The following is a 20054-nucleotide window of genomic DNA, read 5'->3' on the forward strand; positions in this document are numbered from 1 at the left end:
CTACAGATGGCGTTGCGCAGTGCACACTTGATTTTATCGGATACTTGGTTGTGCAGGGAAGGCACGGCTCTCTTGGAGAAGTAGTGCCGGCTGGGAACAACATACTGTGGGACAGCAAGCGACATGAGCTGTTTGAAGCTGTCTGTGTCCACCAGCCTAAATGACAGCATTTCATAGGCCAGTAGTTTAGAAATGCTGGCATTCAGGGCCAGGGATCGAGGGTGGCTAGGTGGGAATTTACGCTTTCTATCAAATGTTTGTGAGATGGAGAGCTGAACGCTGGCGTGTGACATGGTTGAGACGCTTGGTGACGGAGGTGGTGGTGGTGGTGTTGGTGGTACATCCCCTGTTTGCTGGGCGGCAGGTGCCAACGTTCCTCCAGAGGCGGAGGAAGAGGCCGAGGCGGCAGCAGCAGAATAGGCCGAGGCGGCAGCAGCAGAAGAGGTAGCAGGGGGAGCCTGAGTGACTTCCTTGGTTTTAAGGTGTTTACTCCACTGCAGTTCATGCTTTGCATGCAGGTGCCTGGTCATGCAGGTTGTGCTCAGGTTCAGAACGTTAATGCCTCGCTTCAGGCTCTGATGGCACAGCGTGCAAACCACTTGGGTCTTGTCGTCAGCACATTGTTTGAAGAAGTGCCATGCCAGGGAACTCCTTGAAGCTGCCTTTGGGGTGCTCGGTCCCAGATGGCGGCGGTCAGTAGCAGGCGGAGTCTCTTGGCGGCGGGTGTTCTGCTTTTGCCCACTGCTCCCTCTTTTGCTACGCTGTTGGCTCGGTCTCACCACTGCCTCTTCCTCCGAACTGTGAAAGTCAGTGGCACGACCTTCATTCCATGTGGGGTCTAGGACCTCATCGTCCCCTGCATCGTCTTCCACCCAGTCTTGATCCCTGACCTCCTGTTCAGTCTGCACACTGCAGAAAGACGCAGCAGTTGGCACCTGTGTTTCGTCATCATCAGAGACATGCTGAGGTGGTATTCCCATGTCCTCATCATCAGGAAACATAAGTGGTTGTGCGTCAGTGCATTCTATGTCTTTCACCGCTGGGGAAGGGCTAGGTGGATGCCCTTGGGAAACCCTGCCAGCGGAGTCTTCAAACAGCATAAGAGACTGCTGCATAACTTGAGGCTGAGACAGTTTCCCTGGTATGCATGGGGGTGATGTGACAGACTGATGGGGTTGGTTTTCAGGCGCCATCTGTGCGCTTTCTGCAGAAGACTGGGTGGGAGATAATGTGAACGTGCTGGATCCACTGTCGGCCACCCAATTGACTAATGCCTGTACCTGCTCAGGCCTTACCATCCTTAGAACGGCATTGGGCCCCACCATATATCGCTGTAAATTCTGGCGGCTACTGGGACCTGAGGTAGTTGGTACACTAGGACGTGTGGATGTGGCAGAACGGCCACGTCCTCTCCCAGCACCAGAGGGTCCACTAACACCACCACGACCATGTCCACGTCCGCGTCCCTTACTAGATGTTTTTCTCATTGTTATGGTTCACCACAACAACAAATATATTATTTGGCCCAATGTATTGTATTCAAATTCAGCGGGATATAAATTTGAGGCCTAGTATTTAGGCGCTGGGTGACCGGTATGGATTTAGTGACAGAATTAGACTTGGAAATGCACAGAAGCGTGTGTGTGAAGTTATTCTGAATGACCCAATGTGCACCTTGAATATTATATACCCTTTTTGGGATAGATTTCAAATAGCTCTGATATAGCAGGAACCACTAAATTATGAAATTGCTAAATTGGGAATTGTACTTCAACCCAGAACAAAAAATGTGCTTTGACGGGCACTAAATAACTTTCCCAGCTACAACAGGACAGCGGTAACGAGAGATTTAGAGGGATTTAAATTTGAGGCCTAGTATTTAGGCGCTGGGTCACCGGTATGGATTTAGTGACAGAATTAGACTTGGAAATGCACAGAAGCGTGTGTGTGAAGTTATTCTGAATGACCCTATGTGCACCTTCAATATTATATACCCTTTTAGGGATAGATTTCAAATAGCTCTGATATAGCAGAAACCACTAAATTATGAAATTGCTAAATTGGGAATTGTACTTCAACCCAGAACAAAAAATGTGCTTTGACGGACACTAAATATCTTGCCCAGCAACAACAGTACAGCGGTGGGTAACGAGAGATTTAGAGGGATTTAAATTTGAGGCCTAGTATTTAGGCGCTGGGTCACCGGTATGGATTTAGTGACAGAATTAGACTTGGAAATGCACAGAAGCGTGTGTGTGAAGTTATTCTGAATGACCCAATGTGCACCTTCAATATTATATACCCTTTTAGGGATAGATTTCAAATAGCTCTGATATAGCAGAAACCACTAAATTATGAAATTGCTAAATTGGGAATTGTACTTCAACCCAGAACAAAAAATGTGCTTTGACGGACACTAAATATCTTGCCCAGCAACAACAGTACAGCGGTGGGTAACGAGAGATTTAGAGGGATTTAAATTTGAGGCCTAGTATTTAGGCGCTGGGTCACCGGTATGGATTTAGTGACAGAATTAGACTTGGAAATGCACAGAAGCGTGTGTGTGAAGTTATTCTGAATGACCCTATGTGCACCTTCAATATTATATACCCTTTTAGGGATAGATTTCAAATAGCTCTGATATAGCAGAAACCACTAAATTATGAAATTGCTAAATTGGGAATTGTACTTCAACCCAGAACAAAAAATGTGCTTTGACGGACACTAAATATCTTGCCCAGCAACAACAGTACAGCGGTGGGTAACGAGAGATTTAGAGGGATTTAAATTTGAGGCCTAGTATTTAGGCGCTGGGTCACCGGTATGGATTTAGTGACAGAATTAGACTTGGAAATGCACAGAAGCGTGTGTGTGAAGTTATTCTGAATGACCCAATGTGCACCTTCAATATTATATACCCTTTTAGGGATAGATTTCAAATAGCTCTGATATAGCAGAAACCACTAAATTATGAAATTGCTAAATTGGGAATTGTACTTCAACCCAGAACAAAAAATGTGCTTTGACGGACACTAAATATCTTGCCCAGCAACAACAGTACAGCGGTAACGAGAGATTTAGAGGGATTTAAATTTGAGGCCTAGTATTTAGGCGCTGGGTGACAGGTATGGGTTTAGTGACAGAATTAGACTTGGAAATGCACAGAAGCGTGTGTGTGAAGTTATTCTGAATGACCCAATGTGCACCTTCAATATTATATACCCTTTTAGGGATAGATTTCAAATAGCTCTGATATAGCAGAAACCACTAAATTATGAAATTGCTAAATTGGGAATTGTACTTCAACCCAGAACAAAAAATGTGCTTTGACGGACACTAAATATCTTGCCCAGCAACAACAGTACAGCGGTAACGAGAGATTTAGAGGGATTTAAATTTGAGGCCTAGTATTTAGGCGCTGGGTGACAGGTATGGGTTTAGTGACAGAATTAGACTTGGAAATACACAGTAGCGGGTGTGTGTGAAGTTATTCTGAATGACCCAATGTGCACCTTCAATATTATATACCCTTTTTGGGATAGATTTCAAATAGCTCTGATATAGCAGGAACCACTAAATTATGAAATTGCTAAATTGGGAATTGTACTTCAACCCAGAACAAAAAATGTGCTTTGACGGACACTAAATATCTTGCCCAGCAACAACAGTACAGCGGTGGGTAACGAGAGATTTAGAGGGATTTAAATTTGAGGCCTAGTATTTAGGCGCTGGGTCACCGGTATGGATTTAGTGACAGAATTAGACTTGGAAATGCACAGAAGCGTGTGTGTGAAGTTATTCTGAATGACCCAATGTGCACCTTCAATATTATATACCCTTTTAGGGATAGATTTCAAATAGCTCTGATATAGCAGAAACCACTAAATTATGAAATTGCTAAATTGGGAATTGTACTTCAACCCAGAACAAAAAATGTGCTTTGACGGACACTAAATATCTTGCCCAGCAACAACAGTACAGCGGTAACGAGAGATTTAGAGGGATTTAAATTTGAGGCCTAGTATTTAGGCGCTGGGTGACAGGTATGGGTTTAGTGACAGAATTAGACTTGGAAATGCACAGAAGCGTGTGTGTGAAGTTATTCTGAATGACCCAATGTGCACCTTCAATATTATATACCCTTTTAGGGATAGATTTCAAATAGCTCTGATATAGCAGAAACCACTAAATTATGAAATTGCTAAATTGGGAATTGTACTTCAACCCAGAACAAAAAATGTGCTTTGACGGACACTAAATATCTTGCCCAGCAACAACAGTACAGCGGTAACGAGAGATTTAGAGGGATTTAAATTTGAGGCCTAGTATTTAGGCGCTGGGTGACAGGTATGGGTTTAGTGACAGAATTAGACTTGGAAATACACAGTAGCGGGTGTGTGTGAAGTTATTCTGAATGACCCAATGTGCACCTTCAATATTATATACCCTTTTTGGGATAGATTTCAAATAGCTCTGATATAGCAGGAACCACTAAATTATGAAATTGCTAAATTGGGAATTGTACTTCAACCCAGAACAAAAAATGTGCTTTGACGGACACTAAATATCTTGCCCAGCAACAACAGTACAGTGGTGGGTAACGAGAGATTTAGAGGGATTTAAATTTGAGGCCTAGTATTTAGGCGCTGGGTCACCGGTATGGATTTAGTGACAGAATTAGACTTGGAAATGCACAGAAGCGTGTGTGTGAAGTTATTCTGAATGACCCAATGTGCACCTTCAATATTATATACCCTTTTAGGGATAGATTTCAAATAGCTCTGATATAGCAGAAACCACTAAATTATGAAATTGCTAAATTGGGAATTGTACTTCAACCCAGAACAAAAAATGTGCTTTGACGGACACTAAATATCTTGCCCAGCAACAACAGTACAGCGGTGGGTAACGAGAGATTTAGAGGGATTTAAATTTGAGGCCTAGTATTTAGGCGCTGGGTCACCGGTATGGATTTAGTGACAGAATTAGACTTGGAAATGCACAGAAGCGTGTGTGTGAAGTTATTCTGAATGACCCTATGTGCACCTTCAATATTATATACCCTTTTAGGGATAGATTTCAAATAGCTCTGATATAGCAGAAACCACTAAATTATGAAATTGCTAAATTGGGAATTGTACTTCAACCCAGAACAAAAAATGTGCTTTGACGGACACTAAATATCTTGCCCAGCAACAACAGTACAGCGGTGGGTAACGAGAGATTTAGAGGGATTTAAATTTGAGGCCTAGTATTTAGGCGCTGGGTCACCGGTATGGATTTAGTGACAGAATTAGACTTGGAAATGCACAGAAGCGTGTGTGTGAAGTTATTCTGAATGACCCAATGTGCACCTTCAATATTATATACCCTTTTAGGGATAGATTTCAAATAGCTCTGATATAGCAGAAACCACTAAATTATGAAATTGCTAAATTGGGAATTGTACTTCAACCCAGAACAAAAAATGTGCTTTGACGGACACTAAATATCTTGCCCAGCAACAACAGTACAGCGGTGGGTAACGAGAGATTTAGAGGGATTTAAATTTGAGGCCTAGTATTTAGGCGCTGGGTCACCGGTATGGATTTAGTGACAGAATTAGACTTGGAAATGCACAGAAGCGTGTGTGTGAAGTTATTCTGAATGACCCAATGTGCACCTTCAATATTATATACCCTTTTTGGGATAGATTTCAAATAGCTCTGATATAGCAGGAACCACTAAATTATGAAATTGCTAAATTGGGAATTGTATTTCAACCCAGAACAAGAAATGTGCTTGAACGGACACTAAATAACTCGCCCAGCTACAGCACTAGGGACAGATTTAGCTGGATATAAATTTGAGGCCTAGTATTTAGGCGCTGGGTGACCGGTATGGATTTAGTGACAGAATTAGACTGGGATATGGCCAAAAAATAAACAGACTATTGCTGGTTAAATGCACTTGGTGTGACAGCTTCACCCTGATGTAGGCTTTAGCCAAAAAACAACCACACCATTGAGGGTTAAATGCACTTGGTGACAGGCGCAGCTTGCCCCTGATTTTGTATATGGCCAAAAAATGAACAGACTATTGCTGGTTAAATGCACTTGGTGTGACAGCTTCACCCTGATGTAGGCTTTAGCCAAAAAACAACCACACCATTGAGGGTTAAATGCACTTGGTGACAGGCGCAGCTTGCCCCTGATTTTGTATATGGCCAAAAAATGAACAGACTATTGCTGGTTAAATGCACTTGGTGTCACAGCTTCACCCTGATGTAGGCTTTAGCCAAAAAACAACCACACCATTGAGGGTTAAATGCACTTGGTGACAGGCGCAGCTTGCCCCTGATTTTGTATATGGCCAAAAAATGAACAGACTATTGCTGGTTAAATGCACTTGGTGTGACAGCTTCACCCTGATGTAGGCTTTAGCCAAAAAACAACCACACCATTGAGGGTTAAATGCACTTGGTCGCAGCTTGTGCTGGCGCACCACAAGACACAAAATGGCCGCCGATCACCCCAGAAAAATGAGACTGACAAACGGTCTGTGCAGCCTAAAAACAGTGAGCAATTGAGGATCAGCAGCTCAATGATCCACAGCTGCAGATCGATCAGTTAATCAAGTCCTTTGGAGGAGTTAATCTGCCTAATCTCGCCCTACTGTCGCAGCCGCAACCTCTCCCTACGCTAATCAGAGCAGAGTGACGGGCGGCGCTATGTGACTCCAGCTTAAATAGAGGCTGGGTCACATGGTGCTCTGGCCAATCACAGCCATGCCAATAGTAGGCATGGCTGTGATGGCCTCTTGGGGCAAGTAGTATGACGCTTGTTGATTGGCTGCTTTGCAGCCTTTCAAAAAGCGCCAAGAAAGCGTCACAAAAGCGCCAAGAAAGCGACGAACACCGAACCCGAACCCGGACTTTTACGAAAATGTCCGGGTTCGGGTCCGTGTCACGGACACCCCAAAATTCGGTACGAACCCGAACTATACAGTTCGAGTTCGCTCATCCCTAATCCTGTGCTAAATGGCGTGCAATAGTTAGGCTACTGCATTAGCTGCGCCACATATCCTGTCTAAAGTGTGCGCATCCAAAAAATATCTGTGAAATACAGTGTACTTTTTCCGTAGACGGTATCCGCTTCTGACAGTGACATTACCAGTGCCACATCTGCAGTGGTAACATACAGTGAACTTTTTTTCGTAGATGCTGTGGACAGTGACATTACCGGTGGTACCTCTCCTGTATAACATTTCCTCATCCCAATTACCTGTGACATTCCCTGTAATTTTTTATTAGCCGCTGGTGACAGCATTGATATTATCTGTGGGATATCTCCTGTGTGACGTTTCCACATCCCAAATACCTTTTTACATTTGTTTGCGCATACACTTCCAAATCCTACGCTACTGCTTGTGTGACAGACTTTCAAGCATATATAACATTTAATATGAAGAAGGCGAGCAGTAAGGGAAGGGGCAATGGCCGTGATGCTGATGGTGCACGCAGAAGCCATGGCCCTGAGCTCGGTGAAACTGTGCCTGCTATCAGAGCACAAGAAAAACAATCATCCACGATACCTAGATTCATGTCCCAGTTTGCAGGGCGGTGCAGGACACCACTTTTGAAGTCAGACCAGTGCGACCGGGTGGTTGGTTGGATTGCAGCAGATAATGCTTCCAGTCGCTTAAGCACCACCCTGTCTTCCACCAAGTCCAGTCTCAGTAGCCAAGTCTGCTCAACATAATCCTCACCCTGATCATCCTTCCTCCCACCATGGAGAGTCTGGGCAAACAAGTGATCCCCCACTCGGATATTCCAAGGAGCTCTTTTCAGCGCCATTCCTTGCTTTGGCCCTCTTGCCAAGCACGCTTAAAGAGGGACAGATCTTGTGCCCTGATTCCCAAACTCTTGAGCATCCACAGTCACAAGAAGATGACAGTGGGGAACAGCAATTACTGTTTAATGAGGTGGATAATGATGAGACACAGTTGGCAATAAGTCAACGGCAATTACTGTCTCAAGAGGTTGACGAAGAGGATGAGACACTGTTGTCAATCACTGAGGTTGTGGTTAGGTTAACAAGTCAGGAGGATGAGCAGAGTGAGGAAGTGGAAGAGGAGGTGGTGGACGATGAAGTCACTGAACCAACCTTGGAAAGTGGAAAGCCGAGTGAGGACAGCAATACAGAGGGGGAGGGATATTCTGTACCGCAACAGGCTGGAAGAGGCAGTGGAGTGGCAAAAGGGAGAAGGCGGGCCACACCAAACAGGCCACAACTGTTCCCCGGAGCATCCCCTTGCGGAAATCTCCCTTGCCAAGGGGTAGATGTTCCGCAGTATGGCACTTTTTTCAGGAAAGTGCGGATAACAAAAGAATAGTCGTTTTCAACCTGTGCCGTACCAAAATGAGACGGGGCGTGAACACTAGCAACCTCACCACCACCAGCATGATCCGCCACATGGCATCCAAGCACCCTAATACCATAAGCACCATCAGCATCATGCCCACTTCCCCGTCCCTTAGTGCAGCCAGCCAGAACTGCAGGGGCAACAAGTGAGGTGCACGGTGGGCCGATGAGGGGCCAAATAACAACACAGTTCATCAGTTTACTCACGGTTAGCAGAAAGCCTCCCTGGGCTGGCAGCACAGTGTTGAGGAAGACAGCACGAAATCCTCCAAGGCACGCTCTGTGGTAGGGAAGCATCAGCCAAGATGTAGGTTCAGGTGCCCTTGATGTCAGGGGTGCTTAGGGTGCTTGTTGAGGCTGAGTCCCTTGATGGTATTTGTTGTGACGCCAGTACCGTTAATGGTGGTACAACCAATGGTAAGAATGAAGTAGACAGTGGTAGGATACAACTCACAGCTTTTACTGATGTTGGTTCCAGTTGCAATAGGTACATCAAACCGAATACAGTCTTTTGCAGTTTAAAAGGAATCCTGTTGATCCACTGTTAATAGGTTTGGCTGGGTTTAGCTTAGCTTGAAGGTTCTGTATCAGTAGTTCTGGTAAGTGACTCTGCTTCAGGTCCCTTGTAAACCAGAGTAATTTGGTGAGGTTGCCGGTGGCTATAATATCCTTCACCTGGATTCCCAAAGGTCTTTAATGCCTACATTGAGGCTTTTATCCTTTGGATTTTTAAGTCCTTTCTTTCTTTTGTCCCTTTCTGGACTAGACTTTAGCTGAGCAGAAGTGCTAGATCTGCACTCTCTCAAACTCAAAAGACTGACTACTAATCAACAACCACTGAACTGACCTGTCTAATCTCTCTTATCTGACCCACTAGGCCTGACCTAGGTATATATATGACCTAAGTACTATCCCCATTTAGTGGTGGGATGTATAAATTACACCAGACCAGCCTATGAACAGGGACACAACAGGTGTTGCCATACAAAATTACATGAAGTAGGACAATGCAGTTTTAAAGCTATTTTGCAGTTCCCACATGAGAATGAAACGCTGCATTAGTGCTCACCTTCTTCATATTAATGGTTTTGTCACTAGATGTGGCGCAGATTGTTTTACAGTTCGCTAAAGACACAGTTTTCTGATGCAGGACATTATATGTCACAGAAACACACAGAATATGGACACCATTAGGCCCAGATTTTTGGAATTTGCCCAAAATAAACTATTTTTGGATGCAGGACAGTATATGTCACAGAACAACGCAGAATATGGACACTAGATTAGGCCGAGATTATTGGAATTTGCCCTAAAGAAACAGTTTTCGTATGCAGGACAGTATGTCACAGAAACACTCTGAATATGGACACTATTTTAGGCCAAGATTAGATTATGGGGGGAAAAAAATTGTGTTTTCTGTATTATAATTTTTTGCCTATATCTGGGCCTGAAAACCACACAATGTATTGAAGCGCAGATCACACAATTCACGGATTACACCGTTGACAGCAAAAAATGTGGATTATGGGATTTTTTTTTATTATTTTCACTAATATTCTTCCTATCTCTGCCCCTGACACACAGAAGGTATTGCTGCACAGTTGTCACAAGTCATGCAGACACCTTCTATATAGCAAAATCATTGCTATTTTGAAAAACTTTTGGGTCTTTTAAACGTTTTTCCATCGAATATATTGCGATCACACTCCCTACACTATCTGTCCCTTCCTAACCGCAGCTCTCTCTGACTCGCAATGAGCTGAACCCACGTCATCGGGTGCTATATAGCACCCGATGACGCGTTCCGGTCAGCCAATCACTGTAATGCCAGCAGCCAACATGGCTACTGGCATTACAGTGATGGCAGTATTTACCTGCACGTTTATTGGCTGCTTAGCAGCCGCGAAATGTGGGGGGAGGAGTCTCAAGCATGGCGCTCAGGCACATGTGGTACTCAGTCGAGTACCGCCATGTGCCGAGCATAGCGATGCTCGAGCCGAACAAATATTCGGCCGAGCATGCTCGCTCATCACTATTTATTATGAATAATTAAAATTCATGACACAAGTACCACACACAGCAGGATTATGCGTTTATGCAAACAGTTGTGTCATGGGTTTTAATCATGTAATGGTAGCACTGATGGTACCAGTCAGTTCTGAGGGCTTTCAGCACCAGGACCCCATAGGAACATCAAGGGGATGCGCAGTGGTTGTTTGAAATGAAAGTTGAGTTGACCACCCATTTACATACTTATCTTAGCAAAGATTTGTAGTATTCAGAGTTTTAAAGTATAACGAAGGTCGTACATGAGCACTTCCGGCTGCTCAATCTACAGGATAGATATCAGGCTGACATATCACCTGTAGACATGCGGGAAGGAGAATGTGCTGGGCTCCCGGAGTGGGAGATTGAGACACTAAGTGTTAAGTATTTCTCCAGTAGAGTCATGTACGAGGTAAGAAGGGCAAATAGCTTCTTTTTTTTTTTAGAAACTGCCTCTTCATTAAAAAAGGCCATACATTTGATATCTTCCAGTATTTTCTGATCAATTCTATAAGGACGTTTATTGCACTTGAACATGGTTTGGATTCTATATAAAATTCTACCTAAAAAACCTGAAGAGTCAATCTTAAATATCATTAATGTATAACTGTTGGCTGAACCATCAGCCATCTTTCTGTACTGTTCCTCCTTCACAATCATGCCGCATCAACTTGATGAAATTGATGTGTTATTTCTACAGAAGGAGGGAGATCAGTGTCCACAATCAGTAGTAGTCGGAAGACTCCACTTCACGCCAGCAGCAGCCTCACATGCACGGACCCTGGGAAGTCAGTACAAACAAATAGGCAAATAGATACCCAACAGCCAGTGAGTCCACAGTAAAATCTCAAAGCTTTATTATGAATGATTAAAATCCATGACACAAGTACCACACAAAGCAGGATTATGCGTTAATGCAAACAGTTGTATCATGGGTTTTAATCATTCATAGTAAAGCTTCAAGATTTTACAGTGGACTCACTAGCTGCTGGATATTTGTTTGCCTGTTTGGATCTCCTTTCCAATCCATTGGAAAGGAGCCCATATACCAGGGGTGGGGAACCTGTTTTGCTGCCGAGGGCCATTTGAATATTCATTGGCGGGCCATACAAAATTCTCAACTTAAAAATTTGACTGCTATATTTGGTTAAACATATAATTGACTTAGGGGTAAGTTACAGAAATTGTGCTTCTGTTGAAAAAAAATCAGAGAGCTGTATTCTTGCAGCACAAAATGGCACCTGTACTATATATATTTTTTTCATTTGGCATTAATGGCAGCCAAGGTCATCCCAGAGAGGGGTTCACCCAGCTTCCACTCTCCCTACCTCTGCCTTTGCAACTGTCCCTGTCTCTGTCCCTTTCTCTGTCTCAAATCAGCCCTGTCACCTCCATCAGCCTCATATCAGCCTCCCATTAGACCCCCAGCCTACATCAGCCTCAGATCAACCCCCATCAAACCCCTCCCCCAGTCTTCATCAGCCTCAGATCATTTCCTATCAGACTCCTTACCCCAATATTAGCATTCAGACTATATGCTCTGGCAGGGAGCCGTGGGCCACAAGAAATGGATCCCGTGGGCTATAAACCTTTTAGATGGTGTGTAGTCTTCCACTTTCCAATGTGTAACTACAATGAAGGGCCTTTAATTTCCCTGCGGCCACCATATGTCTAAGGTTGATAAGTTTCAGACTCACTCTCAGTTTTCAGTTGAATGATTTGGTGGTGTAGATATTACCTAAGGTTGACTAAAGGAATGTTTATATGCATTAAAATAAAAAACCATATCATTATCCTTAGTTTGACAAGAACTTGGCAGAAAATGGAGTAAAGGTGGCCCTGGAAGTTGGGTATCATCACATTGACTCTGCTTTCATCTACGGGAATGAGGTTGAGGTTGGGAGAGCTATAAATGAGAAGATTTCAGATGGAACGGTGAAGAGAGAAGACATATTCTACACTGGGAAGGTAATGAATATCAAAAAATATCAAAAAAATGTATTTTCCGACAACCATTGAAACTCCTTAATACAGTGTCCATATGGGTTTGTCAGCTGGCTTTCCTTAAAACTGAAATGGCCTGTAAATCTCCATGGTTAGGTTAAACATAAATGGTTATATTTTGCATATATTACTAGTTCATATAAATTATATAAATGCATTCAACTTTACAATTTATCGTTCTGGGGAAGGTGAAACCTGCAGAAACCTCCTTCATCCTCAAAAAACTGATATGGAGTAACAAAATAAGTAGGGAAGGGGGCAGGAGGGATGTGGAACTGCAGCTTCTCAATGCTTCAGTGAAACAACCCAAGGAGAGAGCTGTAAGTATTGTCTGACTTCTTTGTTCTCTTTCAGCTCTGGTCCTCTTTTCATGCCCCAGAGAGAGTTCGACCCGCTCTTGAGAAATCTCTAAAAGATCTTCAGCTGGATTACATAGATTTATTTATCATCCATATGCCCATCGAAGTCAAGGTAAGTTACCAGGGAAAGGATGTTTCATCTAGGACAAAGTTATCTAGTTCAAAAGTGTACAGAGGAAAACTGCACCACTATGACTGCCGAGAAATGTAAACCTTTGCCCCAACCTAGCATACCACAGCTAACTTATAAAAAAAACACAAAGACACCTTCTTTTGTTGGGTGAGAGTTGGTCACAGCTTTATTTACCTATTGATTTTCAACACCAACTTTTTGATCTCCAAAACATATATAAAAAAAACGGCGTAACAAGAAGCAGTATGCCCCACGGAATCCTTCGGTAGGCAAGTCTGCCTTCTTCTCCATCTCCTTTTATTCACTCCGACCTCCACTGAGGAGCCCATGTACCCCTACACGGCGCTCCAACCCCCACCCAACAAGAACAATGCTTGCTCCACACTATCTTGTAAACCTCACAAAAAGATATTTAGGCCGATATCATTCAGGTGTACACCATCCGGCCTCAAAAGTCGTATATTGTCACCTTCCAGCTGGCGATGCCGTACAACTACCTCTGCCCTGGAACCAATAAATCGGGAAATCCTGGCATTGACAGTTCTCCTAGCGCTGTCTATCGCCTGCGAATCCCTAGATCCTTGCCACGTGACTCCTGGAATAATTTCCGACCACACCATTACCACTTCATGAAAGAAAGCAGGGATGCATTCTAAATTTGCTCTGATGAGGGTAATGAGCTCTGCTATTTTTAATAGGCGGAGGTCATTACCCCCTGCGTGAATGACCAAGATAATAGGGGAGCGAACTGTCCTACTGAGCTCCACTGCCTCTGAAAGGACCCGTGACCAGCGCAGACCCTGTACACCTTATTCCTGAAACTGAGGCTACGGCCGCCTGGCCTGCATTCCGCTCTTTGTCCTGCCCAGAAAATGTAGGAGTGTCCGATGAAGCAGATGGTGGGCTGGCTGTAATCTGAAATACATTAAATCAATAAGTGTGGGCGGATATAGGAGGAAAAACACACAGATCTCCATCTGCCAATACGTTGCACTTCTGATTCCGGCAAACCGGCCCTTGCTGCTTCTTTAGCAGCACCTATGCGGAAGGAATGTGTGGCAAACTCCGACACTGGGAGATCTAACGCCTAGAGACAACATGGAAAATTGTTTTGAATTGAAAACGCGTTAGTGTCTGTGTGTAGCAGGAAAGCACGGCCCTGAGCACGGATCCGCAACCACTCTGAAACCACACCATGGGGGCAAATCGGGCCCTCCAATTTATGTAAAGGAAGCCAAGAGCCGTGTGCCAGTAAGTCCATCTTGGAGCGAGGTATGAGTACCCTGAGGGAGGATTCAGTGAGGAAAACATTGCCTGCACCTAAACCGCCTAAACGGGAGCAGGATTGGCAAACGAGTTCACCAATCCTGAGTGCAGCAAAAAATGCTAAACAAAATGCGGCCTTAAACAGTATGGTTTCATAAGCATAAGAGAAAATGGCGGGCAATACATTGCAAAGGCGTATTAAGAGGGAGTAAGATACTGGGCACCAGCGCTCACAACGCGTATGTTCTTTAATCCAGCCCTTAATGGCTTGACGAATTAAGAAATGTTTTGTAACATCATGCCAACTGCACAGTTTGAGGTAAAAACTTACTCCTGCTAGCCAATGCTGCGCTACCACAGCTGAAGCCCCTTGATCTCTTAACTGTAATAGGTAAGAGATCGTCACCTGCAAACTATCCGCCGGCAATGTACCTATGGTTGTAATCCTCGCCCGCGCACACCATTCAGCCCATGCCTTACCATGTCCTGGCCAAGTCGCTGGCGTTACTGTCGCCCTCACCAGTGACATCAGATGTTCTTCAGCAAGTCCCATAGCAGCGGCGGACAGGCGAGGCCTTCCTTGATTTCTCCCAGTAAGATGCTCCGGAACTCCTGCCAGTGAAAACGGGAAAGTGCATCAGCGGCAGAATTATGTACGCCTGGTAAATGGAGACAATGAAACCAGATGTTTAGCTCTAAACAGCGCAGGACGAAATGCCAGAGCAGTGCTAGTACAGGAGGGGAGGAAGAGGTTAGCTTATTTATACTAAAAACCACTGCCATGTTGTCTGTCCAAAAACATACGCACTGATTTGCGAATTTATGTCCCCATAAGTTGACTGCAACTATGATTGGAAACAGTTCAAGGAGGGGAACATTGGAGCAGAAGCCGGAGGCATGTCAATCCTCCGGCCACGGAGCAGAGCACCACTGGCTGCCAAATATTGCCCCAAAACCGGTAGAACCCGCTGCATCAGTGAATAATGCCAAATCTTGTGTTGATATTTCTGGGCCTTGGTAACACGTGTGGCCATTATATGTTTCCAAAAATTGATTCCACACTTGTAAATGCATTTTCGTTTGTTTTGTCAAGCGTATGTGGTAATCCGGTTTAGCAACGCCGCGGGTAGACATGGATAAACAACGTGAAAAAACTCGACCCATGGGCATAATTCTGCAAGCGAAAAACTAGTAGGCCCAACGGGGTCTGCATTTGTCGCAATGTGACTGATTTTGAGGCGCGGAAACCTTGTATTAAGCCAACTCATTTTTGCAGTTTATCCTGAAGAAGATGAAAACCCATTGAGATAGTATCAATTTCAATGCCTAGGAATGTAATAGTAGTCGTGGGTCCGCAAGTTTTTTCTTCCGATAGGGGTACGCCAAACTTTGACATAAAGAAACGGAATGTGTTGAGGAGGTATTGGCATTGGTTTGTATTACCCGGAGACACAAATAGAAAATCATCCAGGTAGTGTGTTATAGACAGCGAACCAGTCTCATAGTTAATAACCCATTCCAGAAAGGTACTAAATAGCTCAAAAAAATGACACAAGATGGAGCAACCCATCGGTAGGCAAGTGTCGATAAAGTATACATTTTCTACCATACAAGCCAGTAGGTGATAACAGTCTGGGTGCACTGGGAGTAAGCGAAACGCCGCCTCAATATCTGCCTTTGCTAGAAGTGCCCCTTGGCCCGCACTTCTGACCAAAATCACCGCTCTATCGAAAGGCACATAGGACACGGAAGAATCATCCTTTGAAATGCCGTTGTTAACCGACATGCCCTTGGGGAAGGACAAGTGGTGGATCAGCCTGAATTTTCCTGGTTCTTTTTTTGGAATAAGGCCTAATGGTGAAATACGTATGTTATAAAAGGGGGGTAAGGAAAATGGTCCCACTATCCTGCCTAAGGAAACCTCCTTTAAAAAAAATTCCCGCAACAGGTGCGGATTGTCTAACGTTGTCTTTAAATTATTAGAAAACGTAGGTAACCTCGAATAGGTAAAGGAAATAAAAAACCCAAAAGTAAAACCGAAACGGATTTGGGCCGCTGCTTCTTTAATGGGGTAACTATTTAGCTAATGTGACATCGCGGAGACGCTCACCAGGGACTTTCCCGCCAGTGGGGGCTGTGGCTTTGAGAACAAGGGGGTTACGCAGGCAACGGATGGCTGAGTGGGGTCCTCCACAAACTGAGCACTCATGCTTGTATCTGCACAAAGCAAAAAATTTACAATGCCCTTTGTTATAAAGCCAACAGGCTCCGGGTCTGCGAACAGCCACTGGCCCCTGCATGGTTGCTGAGGAGCCAGTGGCAGCGGAAGAAAAGGGATGAGATTCCTGCACCAGCATGAGATGAAGCCACAGGTCAGTAGCTTTTACACCCCAACCTATCTCTGGGTGCAAAGCTGATCGTCGGCGGAACTCTTCATCATAGCTCCACCATGCTGAACCTCCATGTGACTTGAATGCATTATAAATGGAGTCCATATAGATGAAAAGCTCCACCGACCGCTCAGGATGGCGTAGAGCCATAGTGTAACCTAAAACAGAGAAGGCTTGTAGCCAATTACCTATAGTATGAGCCACTTTCGGTTTACGGTCTACAAAACGGTCTGAATTCGGTCTTCTTTCCTTATCTATTGTATGCGGGTCTATTGACACTAAGGACCATATATCCACATTTTGACCATATTTTCATTTTTGTCTCTTTGTAAGCCGTGTACCGGGGTGGGCTCCCCAGTATATAGCGAAGTCACAGACAAGAAAAGCGACACTTACATCAGCTTTATATGCAAGAACAGAAACTTTACTTTAACAATAGTGAAAACACAACAATATAAGTATACATCAACTAAATTATACCCCAGGCTCACAGTCACCGTCCCTGTCCGAGGGACAGGCCTAGCCGATGGCGCACACAGCAGAGCCTGCAAGTCTTGCTGTGCCGCTAAAGAGGACACACCTAGCCGGTGGCGGACGCAGCAGAGCCTGCAAGTCAAATACTATGCCACAGTCCAGCACAGTAAGGCCTAGCAAAACATGTAACCCTAACTATCTACCTACTATAAGGCCTAGGGTAGTCTCTGTTACTTCAGGTGCCACATAGTAGAATACAATCAGTAACCAGAAGTACTGACCTGCGTCCGTTCGGGGCCCGAGGATGCTGCTTACCCGGGATGGCCACCAACCTCTCAGCAACCATGCGGCCTTGCTTGGTAATAAAACTTCTGCCCACACGTTGTACACTGTCTTCCTGGAACAAGCTCTCTTTCAAAGAGCCGGATCCAGTAGGGGGACAACAGCTAATCTCCTTCCTCTGCGTGTCCATTCACTCCTGTACTTCCACAAGCCAGGATGGAATCGGATTCAGTCTCTCAAAGAACAGTGCTTCAGATCAGCACTTCCTGGTTTTCAGAAGCAGCAAGCATGAGTCATCATCTGCTTTACATATGCAGATTCTAGAGTGTGCTGACTGTGCTGCAAAACAGTGGCCTCTAGTGCCCGGAATGCCAAATGACAGCTCCAATACAGATTAAACATGAACATTATACAGGCAGAGTTTATCCACAATCTCACATCTTCATCTAGTTGGGCACCTAACGGGCTAAGACCACAAATAAAGATTCTTTATGGTCGCTACCTCGGGCCTTATCAGGTTGCACTACAGGGGGAGATTTAAGAGCAGGAGCAGCCTCTAACTGTGCTGACAAAGCCCGCAGTTCTGGCACCAGTCCTTTACCTACCTTATCGGCGCCCCATGCCCCTGTGAAATGAAACTCACCATGTGTAAATGACGATGAAGATGCAGCTTGAGTGACCTGAGGAACTGCACTTGGAACCGCGCTGGCTGGATCAGCTCCTTGGGACGACTAACTGGCCGCCTTTCTATGATCACACCTCCTACTGGTTCTTGACCTGCCGGAACTGGATCCGCAGGAGCACAAATCCGATGAAGAAGGCGACCTCCACTTAGAGGACCTGAAGCGGGTTGCTCTGCGACTCTGTCGGAATGCTCTGGACCCGTGGGGAGTACTGCGGTGATGACGCGATACCGACTTGCGCCGGTCTCGGCGGTCGGGGACTGCAACAGGTGACTGAGACCTAGCCGTAGAGTGGCGGGTAGGAGCTTGGGGCTCGAGCACGTAAAGCTGTGAGGAAGGGGAGGGGTTAATTTTAAGGGGTCAGGCACTATAGGTGGGGGGCTGGGCAGCAGCCCTATAGAAGAAGGGAGCACTCCTCAGCAGAGGAGTGTTCACTAGGGCGATTATCCAAGCTGGCTGTAGAAAGCAGTTGCGCGCTGTGAAGGAGTTTGCAGGGCCCGGGGGCATGGCTACGAGATGCGTGGCGGGAAGCGCTGAGGCTTGTCCTGCAAGTGCTCTAGCTGTTGCTCTCCCCCGTCTATTTCTGCCCTGCAAATGCACAGGTAAGGGAGGGGGATGATCGTAAGCGAGCAGGTGGGCGAATATTTCTGGCAGTATGCCTGCCACCCGCTCTTTCTGGAGGTGGTGAGGGAGCAGGACCAGGGAGGGAGGACAGCGCAGGGGCTTGCAATCCCGCCAACAGGCGAGACATAAAAGCCGGCCCTCCAAGTTGAATGTGCCATAATCTCTTGTTTCGTGGACATACCAGCGTAGCTGTAAAGCTGCTTCAGGTGCCAGAGAAAGAGGCAGGGCAAAAGGCTACTGCCCTTTTAATAACACTGGCCAAAACAAACTAACTGCGGCTAATCAGAGCTAAGGGAGAATACTGTGTGTGTGTGTGGGGGGGGGGGGGGTGTTATACAGCTGACCCATGCTATACATGGCAATACCTACAGCCTAGCACCACACAACATGTGACAACTTTGGTTTCCTTGGTGTGATTACCACATTTATGTTATTATAGGAGATCTCTACTGATTAATTCCTTTAATTCACCTTAATGGGATCATAAATGTTGAGGGTTTTCGGAAGTGCTGGATTTTTAGATCTTCCATATTAATGAACAAGTATTTAATTCTAAATCTGCCTGACTGTACCTTCACACCAACAGATTAGAGCTACTGTTTTCTCTTGCAGCATTGGTGGGGCACGGGCCCCTATGGCTAGGAGCCTGGTTGTCTGTTTTGCACAATTGCTTTTTACCATGATTTTTGTATTATACTGGAAAGTAAACAGAGTTCTGGTTGACAATAATTTCTGTGTAAATGTGATTTCAGCCAGGAGATGATCCTTTCCCCAAGGATGAAAACGGAAAATTAATTTATCACAACACAGACATTCGGGACACTTGGAAGGTGCAGTATTCAGTATATTTACTGTTCACATAATTTCTTCTATTCACTCTTCTGTGGCCAGGATATTGGGGGAGTAGCAGCATGGTCATACATTTACATCATGTGCAGCATACGGGTAGGCTACCCGACACTGCTAGATTTGAATGTGTAGTTCCCTTTAAGCCAGTCAGGCCGGTTACCGGCAATCCTTATCACAGCCAGCAGAGGGAGCCCCCAGTTCAGTATAAATAGGCTAGGGCCTAGCTCAGGAAGTGGAGAAGTTTCCAGACTCAGTGCAGAGAGGGTTCCCTCCTGAGTCCGTATGCATAGAAGTCAGAAGGGCATAGCTAATCAGCCTGAAGACACAGAATACCACAGAGGCCGATCAGATAAAGCAAGAGGTACTCAAGATAACAGAGGAGGTACTAGATAAGGACAGCTTCAAGGGTACGCCAGATAAAGGGCATTAGACCTTGGAGAGAAAGTCACATGTTTCAGGACCAGTCAGGAATAGTGTGCAAGCCGCCTGTACTGTATCTCCTGTAATCAACACTCTGTATAAAACATTGCTAAGACCGGCCA

General features: G+C 45.1%; 1 pseudogene; it reads left to right on the plus strand.

The window, feature by feature from the left end:
• The window catches only part of LOC122926122, a 119407-nt pseudogene that overhangs the window by 80176 nt on the left and 19177 nt on the right, over positions 1 to 20054 (plus strand).

Source organism: Bufo gargarizans, chromosome 2, assembly GCF_014858855.1.
Source record: "Bufo gargarizans isolate SCDJY-AF-19 chromosome 2, ASM1485885v1, whole genome shotgun sequence".
NCBI classification, from domain to species: Eukaryota; Metazoa; Chordata; class Amphibia; order Anura; family Bufonidae; genus Bufo; species Bufo gargarizans.